The sequence below is a fragment of the Ochotona curzoniae genome, unplaced genomic scaffold, assembly GCF_017591425.1.
Source record: "Ochotona curzoniae isolate NIBS_2020 unplaced genomic scaffold, NIBS_Ocur_1.0 contig_3255, whole genome shotgun sequence".
Classification (NCBI taxonomy): Eukaryota; Metazoa; Chordata; class Mammalia; order Lagomorpha; family Ochotonidae; genus Ochotona; species Ochotona curzoniae.
This window is the reverse complement of record NW_024465777.1, coordinates 5,362,181-5,379,683: the sequence shown is the minus strand read 5'-3', so window position 1 is coordinate 5,379,683 and position 17,503 is coordinate 5,362,181. Positions and strand designations below refer to the sequence as shown.

The window sequence follows — 17,503 nt, the reverse complement described above, 5'->3', positions numbered from 1 at the left end:
CAGGTGGGCTGGAGCCAGAAGGAACGGCAGGTCAGCCACTTGGTCAAGGTGGACTGGGACGGGACCTTGGGGCCGGGCTTGGTCAACAGCGAGGCCAGCACATCAATGGTGCAAGTCCCCTGCACGGCCTGCATACCTTAGGGGACATTTGTTGAACTGAAGTGCCCCCAGGAGGACACAGATGCACAAAGAGAAGGTCACTCCCAGCGGGGGTAAGGCAGGGGCTGGCAGCCCCCGGCCGTGGCCCCAGCCCAGGGGTTAAGCTTGTGAGCTCTGGTTCATATCAGACTGGGCTCCAGCGCTTCCCAACTGGGCTGCCTCCCTCCCACCCCCAAATGGAAGTAACAGCCCCCCTTTGCTGGGCTGCAGCCGGACATCAGGGCCCTGTGGGGCCCGCGTGCCTGCGCTACTCCCGGGGCTGTCCAGCAGGGCTGAGGCCCTGGGCAGTACACATTTCCATCTGCGGGTCAGGCCAGGCAGGGGGCCCCAGGGGCTAGGGGCTGCAAAACAGATGTGACCCGCACAGGAGGTAGGTGAAAGTGCTGAGCCCAGCGCAAGGCACAGCAGGAGCTCAGGGCTGGGAATCTCAATGGCCGGCAGCTTCCTCCGCGTGGGGCGGCCTGTGGGCACAGCCAGAAAAAACGGGGCTCCAGGAGGGGCTGCACCGGGAGCTTTGAGACAGGAGAGGAGGGGTCGCTGACTGAGGAGGCGTGTTCCTTGGGTCAGAGCCTTGGTCCTTACCGAGTAGGAGGGTGCCTCCCTCCTCCCCCAAATTGAGAAACTCGGTTCTCTTCTTGCCCTCTCTCTGAACCGGGACGCCCCAGAAAGTCGCAAACCCCGTGGGCTAATCCTCCGCCGCTTCCCCGTCCCACTCCCATTCCAGTCTCAGGCCCCGCCCCTTCGCTCCCACCCGCCACCTCCGCCCGAGCCCGAGCGCGCAGCACTGGGCGCAGGGAGCCGCGCTCCCGGTCCCGAGCGACCCTCCGCGGCGCCCTCCCACAAGCAGCGGGCACGCTCCCCGGGCCCGAGCGGGGCTCTCGCGCCGGCCCGCTCCCGGTGCGCCCCGGGCCGCCCCGTCGGGAGCAGCCGCGCGCGCCCCGCCCGCCCCGCGCGCGCCGAGCGGCCGGGGCGGAGACTACAAGTCCCGGCGTGCCGCGCGCGCGCTCCCCCCTGGGGTTCCGGATGGTGAGCGGCGAAGGTAAGGCGAGCTCGCAGAGGCAGCGGCGGCGGCGGCGGAGACGGAGAGCGGCAGGCAGGCAGGGCGAGGGCGAGAGACGGAGGGAGGGAGCGAGCGAGGCAGAGCAGACAGACAGACAGGCGGGCGGGCAGAGCGAGCCACCCGCCAGGCTGCGCTCAGCCCCGCTCGCAGCGGAGCGAGCAGAAGGCAGGAGGAGGGAGGGGAGAGGGGGAGGGAGGGAGAGAGGGAATCCAGCTACCACCACCCAAAGCCAGCGTCTGCTTTCTGTCATCATTTCCTTTTCCCACCCAGCTCGGGGAGCAGAGAAAGGCAGAACGGGCGAGGAGGGAAGACAGCCAGAGAGACAGACAGACAGCCAGACAGCCAGCCGGGGAGCGCGGGAGGGCGGAGGGCGGAGGAGGAGGAGGAGCAGGCGGACTACGCGGGGCGCGTTCCCTCCCAGGTTTGCAATTGGGGGGTGGGGGTGTCCAGGGCCGAGCGAGTGTGTGCGCGGCGGGGGGAGCGAGGGGCGCCGCGAGAGCCGGGAGCGGCGAGGCGGGGGGCGCCGCGTCCAGCGGAGTTAGCGGCGGAGAATGTGAGCCGAGGCGCGAGCCATGCTGTCAGCGACGGCGGGCGGCTCAGGGCTCCCCCACGACTCCTCTCTCCAGCAGCCCGGCGCCCGCGTCGCTGCTGCTGCTGCTGCTGCTGCTGCTGCTGCTGCTGCTGCTGCTGCCGCCGCGGCCGGAACACAGACGCCCCCCAAAAGCCCCTCGCCTGGCTCGGACCCGCGGAGCCGGCAGCAGCCCAGCACTCCGGTGAGTCGCTCCTCCTCCCCAACCCTAGACCCCCGCTGGGGGGACTGGCCGGCCGGGCTCTTTTGTGCAGCGCGCCCTGGGGGGGCCGCCCCCCAACCTCTGCACCCCCGGTCCGGTCCGCCGGACCCCACGGCTGCGGTGCCCGCGGTGCGATCGGTCTTTGTTTCCACCGGGGCCCGCGGCTCGGCTGGGCTCGGCTCGAAGCCTGGCAGGCAGCGCCGGGAAGGGGGAGGGGGAGGTGGACTGGGAGGGGGGGCGGAGAGGGGGGGTTCTCGGGTTTCCTGGCCGCCCCGCCGCTCCCCCGGCTCGGGGGCGAGGTGCGCGCCCAGCGCTGCCGCGCGCCCCCTCCTCCTTCCCCCTCCCTCCGCCTTTGGATTTAAAACTGCAATTTGCTCTCCAGCTTGCTGAGAATGTGGGGGGGGGGGTGAAGGGGGACCGTGGGAGCGGAGAACAAGGCTGGATTTTAGGATCGGCACTGGAAAAGGGGAGCCTGCGGAGGGAGGAGCCCCTCCCCTCCAACCCCCCAAATCCCAAGGTTCCACCGGCGCTCTGGGAGTTGAGGGGCGGGGACCTAATGACCCACAGGGGGTGTGGGGCGGAGGAGGGATTTGGGGGCGGCCAGGACCGGAGGGGTTGGGCCGCGTGCCCGGTTACCTGGCGAACAAAGTCGGCTCACTTTTGCATAAATAAATAAATAACCGCCTATCAATGCGTTTCCTCTGGGGCTCTGATTGAATCGGACCCCCCTCTTCCCCAGGGGGTGGGGTGCTGAGTGACAGCTGTCAGCCCCCTAGACCCTGAGCTGGGGGTAAACCGTGGGATCAGGGTCCCTGTGCTCTTCACCCGAGGGCGCCTTCCCCTGCTGGGTCAGGGTCCCTGGGCTTAGCCCGAGGGGCAGGGGGCTGGCTTGGAGTCTAGGAAATAACCTTGTTTCCTGTTCGACAGGAAAAGGGACAGCAACCCAGAGTTCTGGGGCTGGGGGATGAGGACTGATGGGAGCTGGGGGGGGTGACTCCCCAGCAGCCTGACCCCCCAGCCTCCTGCCTGGCTAAGGGTCCAGCTGAGGGAGGAAGGATGTGGCCTTGCTGGCCGGAGGCGGGATCTGGGGCTGTCCCTGAGGCGGGCAGCGGGCACAGAGCAGGAGGAGGGAGAGAGAAGCGGGGGCGGGAATTCTGTACCGCAGACCCTGGGGGCCAGGGCCAGATGTGGAGGGGTGGGGAGGCTCCCCGCCCTCCCAGCTTGCCCCCCCCCCAGGCTGAGCTTGGGAGGGGCTGAGCCTGGTGCCCTTGGTTCTGCACCAGTGGCTGACTGGCAGGGCCAGCTGAATTTGGGCCCAGGCGTCACCCCTGGAGGCAGGGCTGGGCTGCACCAGTCTGCTCCTTGAGCCCAAGGAGGGACCCTTGGGGGCCTGAGCTGGCCTGGCTGGGCAGGCGTTTCCCGCCGGACCAGTTGGTGTCAGGCGGGACTTGGCCCCAGCTCCCTGGACTGAGCTGAGGGTGTGAGGACAAGCTTTGCCTCCGGGGTCAGGGTGGCCACATTTTGTCCGCTGCTGCTGCTGCTGTTGCTGCCACTGGCAAGGCGGGGGCATGTGCCTGGGCCTGGGCACAGTCCTGCCAGGGGCATTTGGGGTGTTTCTATTGTTGGCTTGTTCCTGTTCCGTGTGGCCCGGTGTGTGTGTGTGTGTGTGTGTGTGTGTGTGTGTGTGTGTGTGTCTAGGAGCCGGGGCTGGGAATGAAAGATGACTCTTGTGTCCATCCTGCCCCCTCCTCCAAGTCTGGGTGGTGGGCAGGAAAGCTGGGCTGTGGTGATGAGCTGCAGGGGAGACCCCCCAGGTGGCATGGGCATGCTGTTGCCCTCACCTTCCTTTGAGCAGATGCATATTTATTTTTGTAGTAATGGAAAATCAAACTGGAGAGTTAAGTTGAATTCATTTTTTTTCTCCTGTTGTGTTAATGCTTGGAGTAACCCCCAGACACCAGCGAACTTCTGCCCCAGAATGCCCACCCCTCAGAGGTGGCAAATACCAGAGAGGGCTTGAACTTTGGGGGCCAGTGAGCACCAGTCCACTGCAGTGACTTGCCCCCCCCCCAGGGCCTTCAGCTGGGGCAGGTGCCAGGTGGGCAGGTATTGCCCCTCCCCTAGAGCCCACCCCCCCACTCTGCACCCCAGGGTGCAGGCTGGCATCTTGTGCACCTCCCTGATCAGTGCCCATGATGTGCCCGAGCCCTCAGGGACATTCTCCTGGTGGGCTGACTCCCCAGCCTGGGCTCCCAGCCCACGTGCTGATATTTATTTTCTGTAGTAAAATCCATTTTTAATGCCGTTACTTTTGAAATAATATAGAGAGAAACAAATGTGATGTGTTTAAGTTGCCCTCTGTGAGTTTTTAATGTGATCTATGGCTGAGGTAGTGATGGAAGGAGCTGTTGGGCTTGGAGAAATTTGGTGTCATAAAGAAAAAGAGCTTGCTGTTTATTGTGGTTGCTGGGCTGGGGGTCTGGGGAAAGGATTGGGGGGCTTAGGGAGCAGGGGGCTCCCACCCCTAGCTAGGTGCTGAGGGGTGGCCAGCTTGGCTTCATGTTTAGCCTGTGAGAGTTCCAGGAGTCATTCTGCCTTGCTCCCCAGCCCATGGTGGGGATTTTGGTGAAGGGGCTTGGGAACTGGGGGGCTCAGTTCTTCCCACTGCACGTGCTTAGTTAGGTCTCAAGGGGGAGGCAGCTGGTGGAACCCCCTGCAGAGTGAAGCAGGGAGGTGTAGTAGGAAGGTTGGACTTGCCTTCTAAAGATTAGGGGCTGGGGTCTCCACCCCTCTGGAGGCCGCTAGGGCTGAGGGGGCTGAGGGGGCTCGGGCACATGTTGGGGGAGTGTTGGGGTGTTGCTGGAATGGTAGAACCAGGGGATGGCCAGCGCTTCCTCTCTGATCTGCCTGAGGCGTTGACTTTGAACCACTCCCTCCTCTCTGCCTCTCTTCCCCATTGGACAGGGGCTTCCTCCAGGCAAACCTGACCGCCCTCGTTTTCTTCTTCCCCCTCCATCCGTCCCACCCCAGGTCAACTTTTTTTTTTTTTTTTTTTTGGTTTGTGGAATACAGAGCTCTGTGTCTGATGCCAGCCACCCAGAGCAGGAGGTGCCATGCCTGTGTACCAGATGCCCAGGCCCTTCTGGGCTGGCTGGCTGAGGTCAAGCAGACTCACTATTATGGGATGGAGCTGTCTCTGGGTCCCCTGGGTCTCTTGGGAAAAGGGGGGGGGGGCGCCAGGATGGGGTGGAGCTAGAGACTGCAGGAGAGAGCAAGGCTAACATTGTTGCTAATGCCAGCAGATGGGCCCCCCAGGGAGAGAAGAGGGGGAGTCCAGAGGGGTGGGGAGGAGAGAGGCCCAGACAGACACATGCTGGGGAAGAGGGGAGGATGGAGATGGAAGCCAGGATGCCACTGGGGGCCAGAAGAAAGCAAAGCAGGGCCTGGCTCAGGGTCCCTGGCAGGGGGCTCCGGGAAGCTCCGTGTAACCACGCCCACCCTGCAGTAGCCCAGCACACCGGGATCAAATGCTTGGGCTGTTTCGGAGGGAAGCAGATTGTAGAGGGTGGGACAGGTGGGGGCAGGAAGGGAGAGTAAGCCTTCTACTGAGGAAGGAGAATGGGGATCCCAAGGCAGGGAGAGAAGACCTGGTTGAATGGGAACTGAGCTGAACTCTCCCTGGGAGCTGGGGGGTGGGGCCTGAGGTGGGTCCAGCACCCACAGGTTGTGGGGGTGCTCTGTGCCAGGAAGCCTCTAGGTTACAGAAGCAGGGAACCATTAGGGCCCCAAAGCCATTGGCATCCTTATCCTGTCTTGCGGGACAGGAGGCTACCAAGACTGGAAGAGGGGAGCCACTGGTGCAGGTCACAGGTACTGTGGGCTGTGATCTAGGCTCTTGGCACTGTGCCTTCTGGAGCTGAAGAAGTGGAGCAGCTGCAGGGGGCCTCCTGGGTGCTGAGGGGGCTGGAGCCTAGGGAGAGGAGCAGGGAGCAGGCAGGCACCCTTGTGGCCAACCCCCCCACCCCAGGGGAGGGGGAGGCGCCACTGCCATGAGAGAGAGGAGAGAGGAGGGGAAACAGTGAGTCAGGCTTCCAAGAGCTGAGGATGAGAGCGCCAGAGCCGGAGGGAGAGGGCAGGGAGGGCTGCTCGGGAGGGGGGAGAGGGAGGGGGCCCAGCCAGGGGCAAGGAGAGTGAGAGCGGGCGGGAGCCAGGCCCTGGCCCAGACCCAGCGGCGGCAGCAGCAGCAGCAACACCAGCAGTGCTGTGTGGAGGGTGCCGCCAATATGGACTTTGCCCGCGGTGGGTCAGGAAGGAGCCAGATTCTGCCCCTGCAGGCAGCATCTCTTTCCTCATTCCTCATTTATGATCCTCTCTCCCCTGCCCGGGGTCTCCCGAGGGATGCCAGGGATGCCGGCATCTTCTCCTCCCCTCCTCTTGTACCTCAGCTTCCTGGAGGCCTGAGTGCTTGTGCTGGGTTGCTGTGAGCCTTGGGAAGGCTCCCCATTGAAGCCCTGGAGTTCATGTCACAGCAGTGGGTGCTGGTCTAGGGGAGGTGGGATGCACTGTGGGGGTGAGGCCCTGGTCTGGCAGTGATAGGGGCTGCTGGGGGCTGCTCAGGATGGCCAGTGCCTGGACAGGAACATGGCCCTCATGTGTCAGGGACAAACCTCCGCTGCTTCCAGAGCTGGGGGAAGACGCTCCCCGTCACGCTATGTAGCTCTGGGTAGGTGGGAAGTAGAAGAGCTCCCATGTAACTGGCAAGAGCTGCCTGTCCAGCCCCTCATGCCCTTAGCTGGGAGCAGAGTGGGAGGGGTCCCCAGGGACTGCCTGGAAGGGAGGAGGGAAGATGGCGCCCCCCCCCCCCCACTGCTTAGCTGACAGGAAGCTGTGGCTCCCAGCCCCTCCTTCCTGCAAGGCCTGGATCCCAGGTCTCTTCCCTAGGCCAGGCAGAAGGAAGGTTGGCACTGGGGGTCACTGGGCTGCAGGCCTAGCTTCACAGGGAATGGAGAAGTAATGCCCGCAGCCTCACTCCACCCCCACCACAGGCTCAAGTTCTGCTGCAGTGAGGCCCTGCTTTCTCTGCTCTGGGGTCCTTGGCCTGGGAACCCAGGGGAGAAGCTGCGCCTGCAGCTGGCTGGCCCCGAACTCCTTGTTCAGCCCAGCTGCTAGTGAAGCTTCCAGAAGCTGTAGTTTGAACACCCTCCCTTGCATCCTGGGAGCCAGGGGTGGGGGGAGGGAGGTAGTCTTTGCTGACCTGGGGGAGTGTGCCTCAGGAGCAAGTAGGTCCCCTTCAAAGGACTAACACAGACAACCAGACAGATGGGCAGTGGGACAGACAGAGAGAGATGCACAGATGGACTGGGACAGAGAGAAGGACGGACAGAGGCACTGGCAGAAAGAGGAGCCTGAAACCTTGGAGGAACCTGGTGGGAGGAGGCAGGGAGGAAGAGAGGCAGAGACTCTTGGACTAGCTGGGGTGCCTGAGATGGGAGGAGAGAGACAGAGAAACAGGAAGAGATAAAGAGAGGGGGAAACCCAGCCGGAGAGAGGAGAGGCTCGAGGCTACAAACCACAGGCAGGGATTTAAGGAGAATCTGGAAGGTGTTTTCTGCCTGTTCCCTCCCCAAACCCTGGGGCCAGCCAAGTCTCCATTCCTTCCACCCCCTAGCTTTGCTTCCAGCTGCTGAGGAGGTCAGAGGGAGAGGGAGGGAGAAAGACAAGCCCTTCAGAACCCCCCTTGCCTGCTTGGCGTCCCTGGGGAGGGGCAGTGTTGGGGGTGGGACAGGGTGGAGAAGTGGATGGGGAGGACAATTCCTTGAGCCCTGACCCCACTGCAGATGTGCTAATCTCTGTCTCCAGAAAAAGTCCCCTCACACTCACTGCTTAACAGAGGGTGTCCTTGTGAGTGCAGCCCCCACACTCACACCTGTCTGCACAGGCCCTGCTCCCCCTTCCACACACACAGACATTCATGCTGCATCTCGCAAACAGAACAAATGAATGTGTCCCATCCCTGACCCGCGGGCCCTGTTGTAGGAGCTTAGAAGCACGCACACACACTCACATGCACATTCATGCCCTCACACCTACAGTGGGAATCACACTGGAGCAGAGAGAGGGACCCCCACACTGACCCAGCTGGCAAGATACAGGGACCAGAGGGCATAGCATGTTAGGGGCAGCCCTCCTGGGAAGGTGTAGGACCTGGTCTGGATCCCAGAACAGCCACAGGTGATTTGGGGTGGGGTGGGGAGCAGGGGGAAGAAGCTAATAGCTGGTGAAAATGTGTGTGCACACATGTGTAGGTAGGAGAGATTGTGAGGGTCTGGCTCCACAGAGACCCAGCACTTTGGACCACGGGATCTGTGTGTAACAGGGAGCTTCAGAGTGTAGGGAGTGTGTGGGTACATACATGCCAGTGCCTTGTCGGGTATGGGAATGTGGATGTGTGTTCCTGTGATGTGTGTGCAAGACGGGTGTATGCGACAGCACAGGGCTTGCCGAGTGGGAGTGTGGGGACATAGTAGGTTGCACGTGAATGGAGGGGTACAGGAGGCCATGTGTGCGTGTGGGGTGTGTGCGTATAGCAGGGTGTCACTGCAGCTATGAGGCCTTGAGCTTGCTACCAGACTTGGAGAGGAGCTGTCCAAGGCCCCAGGGTCACCTGAAAAGGGACCATTAGTGCAGCTGTGGGAGAGGCAGTGTGGTCTCACAGCTGGGTGCTGACCCACACAGATGTACCCTAGGACAGATGGAGTCTGTGGCTTCCCTCCTCTCCGGGATGGCTTTCACTGAGTGGGCCTCTTGTGACGCAATGGTGCCCTCCAGGCCGCTTGGTGGGGGGCTCCTACCTAGACCACCTGGAGGCAGGTGCGGGGGGGCAGGAAACCTGCTGTCCCCCAGAGATCTTGAGATGGCCCTTGCTCCTCTGGCTTGGGCACATCATCTTCTGACTGGATGCCTCCACCAAGGTGCAGCAGATGGGTTCTAGCAGGTTGCCCCCCAGCTCGGCCCCCAAGCCAGGACTTTGCCCTTGGACTCCTCAGAGAGCCTCCCCCCTCCTCCAGCAGCTCCAGCACCTCTCTGGGAGGGCACAGGGATCTGACTACAGCCCCCAACACCTCCTAAATAAACAAACACAACTGCCCCTTACTCCCAGCCCTTCCAAACACAGCTGCCGGCTGCTCGGCACCACTACAGATACACACACATAGCTACTCTGTGCCCCCATAATCCTGTGCCTCCCTTCGGGGCCGCCTGTGATTCCAGGACTCCAGGGGCACCTGGTGGCTGGCCACAGGTATTCTCCCTATCCCCTAGCTCTCGATCAAACACAGGTCCCCACATTGGTCTTTCCACAAACAGCAGGTAGGGAAGATCTCCAGTGCTCCCGCCCCAGTCCAGCAGCCCCTCTCCGTCCCTTGCAGCCCCCCCCCCCCCCCCGCCGCCCCATGCAAGTCCCAGCAACTTCCAGAGACACTGCCCCAAGCTCCTCCCCCAAGCCCAGATTGCACAGCCCTGATAGCCCTCCCAGCCCCTTCTGCTGTATTCTCAAGCCATTCTACTCCCTCTCCCCTCTCAGCGTCTTGCCCCTGCCCCCCAGGATCTGCTTGAGACAGCGCAAGTCCTTTTCCATACTCAAACCCCCAGAGTGCCAGCTCTGCAACCAAGCACCCTCTTCCTGTAGCACCGGCTCTACCCCAGCCCAGCAGCTACACACACTCCATATTCACTCCAGCAGGAACGCCCCCTGTTGCTGCAGCAGCTTTCAGACACAGGTGTGGTTTACATCAGCTTTGCATAGCTCCTGCAGACCCCAGTAGGCCCCAGGAGTCCATCTTGGCCCCACAGGTGCACACCTGCAGCTTCTGTGGGTCACCCTATGGCTGCAGCATTCACTCCTTTATGCTCTGAGCAGTGCCTGCCTGTACCCCACAACACCCTCTCTCGGAGATCATCTCACTCCCACCAGCCACACATTCCAGTCCCAGTGTTACCTCACCTGGCAAGGTATCTCGGCCCTCTACTGCCCCAGGCCATCCATGCCTGCATGGTGAGGACCCCTCTTAAGAGCTCCCCAACTCAAGACCCTGTGCTCTGCTCCCATTCCACCTCCCCTCCCATCCCACCCCAGCCTGGGCTTGGGAGAGTGAGGCAGAGCATCTTGACACCCCATTTCCCCCAGACATACCCTGGCTCTGGCACGTCTGGGGGAGTTTCCCAACCTGCATTTCCCCAGGGCTTGCCACCACCCTCCCTGCCCCCGCAAACCTAGGCTCACCTGAGAGGGCCTGGAAAGGGTTGGAGAAGCTGCTGGGTCCACAGCCCTCCAGGCTTCAGTGCTTGGTCTCCCTAGGAGTCAGTTCCGACAGGGAAGGTTACTTTACGGGAGATGCATGATTTTAAACGGAATCTCCACCATCTGTTCCACCCCCTAATTACAGATGCACAGAACCCGCCTCGGAGGGCAGCGAGCGAGGGGAGTGATTTAGAGGCTGAACTGCTTCTGCCTGCATTAGGGCTGGAGATGCTGGGCTGTGGGTGGGGGGAGTGAGGGGACGGTTCTGGGTATTGCTCACAGTACTCCCCAAGTCCTGTCTCTTTCCCAGGGGCCCCTCATGCCTCTTTTCTTGCTAGGGGGAAGGCTCATGCAAGGGACTGCTTGACCACCCCCCAGACCTGAAAGAAGCAGCTGCAGTGCTATGGGGGGGTCCCCAAGTCGGCCTGTGCGCTAGTTCCTCAGATCCTGGGATGCAGGTTCATTAGGGCCTTAACAAATGCAATGCACCGATTTCCTGCCTGCCATGGCCTGGGGAGCCCCAGGCACAGTCTCAGCCACTGTCTGCCCCCTTCTTCCCACTGCCCCAGGGTTGCAGAGATGGGGAGGGGACAGAGCAGAGGTAAGGGCAACCATGTCCTGGGAGACCAGGCACAGCAGGTGTGCCCACCCACCAGGTGTGTCGCCTCCCAGCACCCTTCTACCTTGGTGCAGCTGGCATGATTGGCCCCTGCCAGAGCCATGATTGGTCTGCACCAGGGCCTGGGCCTAAGAGAGGCTCCAGGGACACACTGAGGGTGGGCCCGTCTCGGCCCAAGGGTGCCAGGGCCCCAGCCTATTCAGTGATGGTGACAGTGGTGGCAGCAGCAGCAATAGCAGACATACTGCAGTAGGCGCCGGAGCATTCACTGCGGGGAGAGAGGTTGGGCTGGAGGAATTTTAAAGATTGCTGCAGGCAGGAGGGTCTCGGGAACCCTGCGGAGCGGGCAGTCATGCAGAAGTAATCCTATGGCTGCTGCCCGCCTAGAGGAGCAGAGTAGAGGGGGCTGGGAGGGAGGCAGGGCCCAGCCACTGCCCCTATGCCACCGGTCCTGCCTCCACCAGTCCTGCAGGGAGCCAGGGGCCCCAGGAGCCTTCCCTGAGGAGGCACCTTGTCCGCTTCGGTCCACCGTGGCATGTGCCCCCTAGAGGGTCAGTGCCACAGCTGTTGCTCAGCGTTTTATAAATAATGCAGCACCAAGGTGGGGGCCAGCTCCACCCACGGTCACCTTGGGTCACCCACTGTGGTGCCTTCAGCTGGCAGCCCTGTGGCAGAGCCCCTCTCCCAGCCTGTGCCTCCTCTGCTGTGTGAGCTCAGCCCAGAGGCCCAGCCACACTGGGCTGTGCCAGGGGCAATAGAATGTGGAAGAGCCTAGAAACTCATCCTTTTGTCCCACCCACCCCCAGCCCTCACAGGTAAGCTGGCAGCTGGCTCAACCAATCCAGGTCTGAGAGGGATAGCCTGTTCCACCAGGGCCTCACCTACTCCTGGCCCTCCATTTTGCAGATGGAGTCACCGAGTCCCAAGTCCCAAAGGCAGAAAGATGGTCAAGGGCGACCAGCTGCTGAACTCCCTCCTTCCTTCCCCTCAAGCTCTTATCCTAGCCTCTGCTCAGCTGAGAGCAGGGACTGGATGGCAGTGGGGCGGGGTGGGGGGGGAAGGAAAGGGTATGTTTGGGAAAGTGGTTGCGGCTGAGAGGTTGCCATGGCGATGCTGCAGGATGCTGAGATGAAGTGGGGGTCCCACAGGGTCTTTGGGGCCCCCAGTTCCACACCCCTGTGGTCTGTTCCTTCACATCTCCTGTCCCCCACCCAGATGCCTGTCATTGTGGCTCCCGTGACAGGCGGGGTGGGTGACAGGTGGTGCAGGTGATGGGCTGGGTGGGTGACGAGCTGGGTGGGTGACAGGTGGTGCGGGTGCGAGGCAGGCAGGTGACAAGCTGGGTGGTGACAGGCTCGGGATGACAGGCAGGGGGTGTGGCTGGCAGGGATGCTGTCTCCTGGCTGGTGGCCTTATGTTGCCCCCTACCCTGGTACGTGTGCATGCCCAGATTCTGGGCTCAGAGCTTGGGGCAAAGATACTAATGAGGCTCACTTGTGTGGAGGGGCAGGTGCCTAGGCTCCCTAATGAGAGGCCATTAATGAATCAGGGAGGCAGCTAGGGGGATTCACGGAACTCGGCTGGCCCTCGTGGGCGTCCTGGCCTGGCCTTCATCCTCCAGCCAGGTCAGCAGCCCTCCTGGCTCTCTCCGCTGGTACTTCGGTTTCTGTTCATGGAAGCCATAATCCTGACTGCGGCCATTACCATGTTGGGCATGGGATCAGGCCCTGGGTGTGCGTTTTCCCATTTTAGCTCAGTGGTCCTGGAGGGAGGCACTAGGACTCCATTGTACAGAGGAAGACTCTGAAGCACTCATGCTCTTAACCACCCTACTGGCAAAATTCAGCTCTCCGTGCAGCCGCAGAACCTTTCTTAGTGCCTGTTTCCCTCTTTGGAAAATGCAGTGGATACTGGAGAGACCATCCCCAGGCGCTCCTCAGCTCGGGTGTGGGTAACTTTAGGGACTCCTTCGAGTAGCTGTCACAGCTTTACCCTGGATTCTGGGTGACATCCTGCACTGGAAAGGAGGCAAGCCTTAGTATCACGGGGGAGGAGCAGAAGGGGGAACGCCTGGCATGACTGTGCCACTTCCTGCATCATGTGGAGGGGAGGCAGAGGCCCAAGGCAGAGCAGTGAAGGCCCAGGGTCACACCCCTGAGTATTGTTGGGCCCCAGGGGACCCTAGGGCTCTTGGTTGATTGGAAGGGCGGGGTTGGGTGTGGTGGCAGGGCTAGGAGGTTCCCTCCTCCAGGCCTCTCCCCCCTGCCAATGGCCTGGTTCTCCCTGGATGTTGGGAGCCCCCCGCTTCCTGGAGGGGGCAGAGGCCTGTTGGCTGGCTCTTCTCTGGAGCCCTGCTCCCTTCCCATCAATCTGGGCTCCTAGTGTCAGGCAAACCCCTCCCTTTGGAACCCCCTGGGGTGGAAACTCCCTGGCAACAGCTGATGGATGGGTTCGGGGCCTTGACATTGGCCCCGGGCCACAGCATGGTCCTGGAGGGACCAGACTGGAGCTGGGGGGCTTGGAGGGGAATTTAAGGGAGAAGAAAGAGGCTCATAAATCCTACAGCATCTAGTTTCTCCTCTTGGACCTTAATCTCTCACCAAACCTGCTCTCCAGCTGTTCCTCTGAGATGCGGGGGGCCAGTGGGAACCCACCTGCCCACTTCCTTCTCCCGCCAGCTGAGGCTCAGCACATCCCCTCCTCCTGCCCCACAGGTTGCACCCTCCCTGGGGAAAGACAGCCGCTGTTGTTGGCAGGGTTAAGATGGTGGTGTCCAGGCTGCTGGGTTTTGCCCATGAGTCATCAGGGGAGGTAAGGTAGAGGGCTCACTGCCTTAATTTCTTCAACTTGGGGTTGGTATCCTCCCCTGGGGGCTTTCAGCTGGGACCCGCAGCCTCGACCTGCCCAGAGTGCCCTTGCCCTGGGAGGGTCACACAGCCCTGCCCCTAAGGAGCTCTCAGAACCTCAGGCAAGGTCTGGGGTCCAGGCTAGGGGCATGCTTGGTGGCTCGCCTGGCAAGACTTTCTCTAGCAAAGGCTGGGGAGGGCTTGAAGGGGAGCAGAGGAAGCAGGCTGGGGGACCTGGGGAGCCAAGTCTGCTTGGAAGGCTCTGGCTTTCCCACGGGCACAGGCAACAGTAGGCTGGAGTTCTGGGGCCCTCCCAGCTCCCCAGGGAAGCCGTTGCTGCCTGGCCCCAGGGACCCAGGCGTCCTGGCGGGTGAGGGCGGGTCTCCAGCAGGCGTTCTGCCAAACCCCGCAGCCTGCTCACCAGGAATCTTGTTGCTGAGAGATGGAAAATCCCGGCCGGCCGGGCCTGCAGCTCATCCCTCCCCTCCGGGAGGAGGAGGGGCCCAGAGATTCCTTCCTGCACCCGCCCCCCCTCCCATCTCGGGACAGGGCCCTCCTCGGCAGTGGGAGGGGCTGGGGGGCCCAGGACAGGCCTCTAAGGCCCAGTCACATGTCCTGGAGCCCTGCCCAGCCCGCAGTGGGCACCAGGGCACTCTGGAGTCAGAATGAGCCTGGCGCAGCAGAGGGTGTGGGGGTGGGGAACTGAGGCCAAAAGGGTGCCTGGGTGGGGGCTGCTGCCTGGCCCCAGCCCCACTGGCTCCCCCAGGGTGGAGGGTGAAGAGTGGGTTCTCTTCCTTGGACAGGAAGACGAATGATCCCATTATGGGAGCGTGATTTTATTCCACGTGTCACGGAGTCTGAGATTAACTTGCTCACCAGTCTGTGACAAACCCCTCACACACCCACACACGCATAGACACACACAGCTCTCACACAGATCAGCATTTCCACACAGACACAAGTACACACTTACACTTGGCTATGCCAAAAGGTCTGGGCCCACCAGCTGAGGAGCAGAGCATGGCCTGCCGGCACTCATGGCCAAGGCCACCCAGATCCATGGCTGCCAACAGGCGGTCCAGAGGATCTCACATTCTCTTGCCTAAGCATGCACAGAGTCAGGAACACACAGTGTCTCCGACATACACGGAACCAGACACAGTCATGCAGCAGGCGTTGACCAACAGCCACACACCCAGAGACAAAGGCGCAGACACACATGGAGACAAAGACAGGCGCAGGCACACGGCCGGCTGTGCTCGCACAAGCACAGGCATGCACACCCGGACACAGACAAAGACAAATAAATGCCCAGAGGTTTTGCTGTGGACAGATGTGGAGGCGCACGCACATCTGGGCTGCCTCCTCGACCTCCCTGCCTGGGGACATGGTAATCTGGCGCCTGTGGCTCCAGGGAGGACGCAGCAGACTCTTCAGCTCAGTCACAGCGCCGACCCCCCCACCCCCGCCAAAGCCTGGGCCCCCCGCCAGCCCCCACCTCTGGCACTGGGCCTGGGACTGAGGCCACAGCAGCCACGCCCTTCACAAAGCCCTGATACCTCTTCCCGTGGCTTGCCAGTGGTCACGCTCCAAGCACACCAGTTTTTCCACACATGCCCTGCACCCATGTTCCCTTCCCCCTCCAGGCTCTGCATGTCTTCCCCAGCAGATACATGTGTCATGCACACATACACACGCATGCCCACAGCCTCTGTGGTATGCACAGACACACTTACCCCCCTCACCCACTTCTCATGCCAGCTAACCCACAAATGCAACACGCATACCCGTTCCTGCCTGTGGGCCCACACCTCTTTCTTGTGCACACATGTGTACACACCCTGACATGGACGCTTCTCTTCCTGCATCTCTCACACTCCTGCCCTTTGCTCAGAGTGCAGCTTGGCCAAGATCAGCCCTGGCAAAATCTGTCACTGTGTCCTTGGCCTTCCTGGCCTCCACCTCTCCCCTTCCACCTCCAGCCCTGCCTGTTGTGGCCTTGTAGCTTCTTGTCACTGCTCTGCTCGGTCAACAAGGACAACCAGCATTCAGTCAGTTGGCAGACACCGATGAGCGGGGGCTATAGGGTGAGCCCTAGGGAGGCTGCAGTAACCAAGGACCACGTGGGCCCTTCACTCAGGGCCCTCCAGGAAGGGCATTCCAGGCTGAGGGTTCAGTGTGCACAAACCGAGGAGTCAAACCAAAGGGGAAGACAACACAGGTGGTACTTGGGGCTCAGAACAGACGCTGCAAAAAGGCAGAAGCCACATGGCCCCAGGTGCAGACACCATGCTAGTGGGCCACAGGAAGTCATGGCAAGTCTTTGATACCAGGACTCAGTAGGCAGCACAACAGGTGGGCAGTGGTGGTGGTCAAAGCCAAAAAAGGCGAGCCAGGTGGAGAGGTTGATGGAGTGGTCTCAGAACCTGAGCAAGTATCACTGTGAGGATGGGGCAGTGCAGGTGATTGTCACTTATTGGCTGGGCATGGGGGGAACCTTACAAGAGATTTCCCAAAGCCCTTCTGAGAGCTAGGTGCTGGGGCGTGGCCCGTAGGCAAACCACCCCAGCTTCACAGGGCTGCTCTGAGCATGCCATCTCATAGACAGCAGGAGGGCCAGCACCCTGGGAGCTTATGGCCCCTGCCTGGCAGTGAGTGATTCTGTCAGGCGGGCAGAACAGTCTATGACCAGCAGGCCCAGGGCCAAGCTCAGAAATTGGTGGAGGAGTCCTATGCCTACCCAGTGCTATCAGACAGGAAGCAGCCATGCTGAGTGGTACTGGGAGGAGACTTGGGATGTGACCACTGAGGATTCCACTCTGCTTTGATACTCACTCTCTCCCCACCCTGTTTGCCCATCAGTGCCATTAGTTGATGGGTTTTGTCAGGGAATTCTAGTATTGAGGGGGCTGGGCTGACCACCTGAAGTAATGTCTGTGGCTTGGGATTCTGGGCCTCACCAGTGTGTTCTTCCAGAGCATTCTGAGTAGAAGGGCACATGGTGGTTGGATTTAGGGCACCCCCAAATGAGGGGTGGCAAGCTCAGTGCCAGATGAGAGTGTTTTAGCTAGATCTGACTTAAAGTCTCACAGAGAACCAAGGAGAGTAGCCTAGGTTTCTTGTCCCTCCTGCCTTGACCTGTGTAGCAGTGGCCTGGGCCGTGTGCCCAGGAGGGCAAAGTGCCCAGTCTCTGGCCTGGGGGTGAGGACCCTTCCTGCCCACTGACCCGGAAGAGGGCTTGGGTTCAGGAATGTGACTCAGCACTTGGAGTCGGCTGGGGGTAAGGAGCCAGGAAGCCAGTGTCACAGTAGCCAAGGCCAACGAGTGCCATTGCACTGAGGTTGCTGGGAGGTGTAGTGTAAGTGTGGTCTGATGGGTCCCCATGACCACATGGTTGCCCTGGATCTTGGCTGCGAGGAGCCCTTTAAACATCTCACCTGTGAGGTGGGGTTGCTAGAGAACTAATTTCCTGTGCTATTTTAATTTTTACTGTATTTAATTTGCTGTTTATTTTAATTAATTAGCAGCGGGTAATCGCGACCGTAACTTGCTGCTGCCAACTCTTCCTTTCAGGAGGGGAGGAAGTCAGCCAGGTGATGGCTGGGTAGGCTGTGGGGAACCAGGAAGCTCTGAGGGATAGGCCCCCCTATGCGCGTCCCACCCCAGGGTCTTCCTCTCTCCCCCTGGCTCACCCCAAGAGGCCCTCTCCTCCCTGCTCTGCCTTTCCTT

The 17,503-nt window shown here is 61.3% G+C and overlaps 1 protein-coding gene across 1 annotated transcript in view; it reads left to right on the top strand.

Moving 5' to 3' along the window:
- Positions 1 to 1,792: 1,792 nt before the first annotated feature.
- AHDC1 (AT-hook DNA binding motif containing 1) overlaps positions 1,793 to 17,503 on the top strand; it is a 58,836-nt gene continuing 43,125 nt past the window's right edge. Inside the window, exon 1 of the mRNA XM_040979669.1 lies at positions 1,793 to 1,992. The gene's annotated coding sequence lies outside the window, so the exon portion shown is untranslated. The remainder of the gene's footprint in view (positions 1,993 to 17,503) is intronic.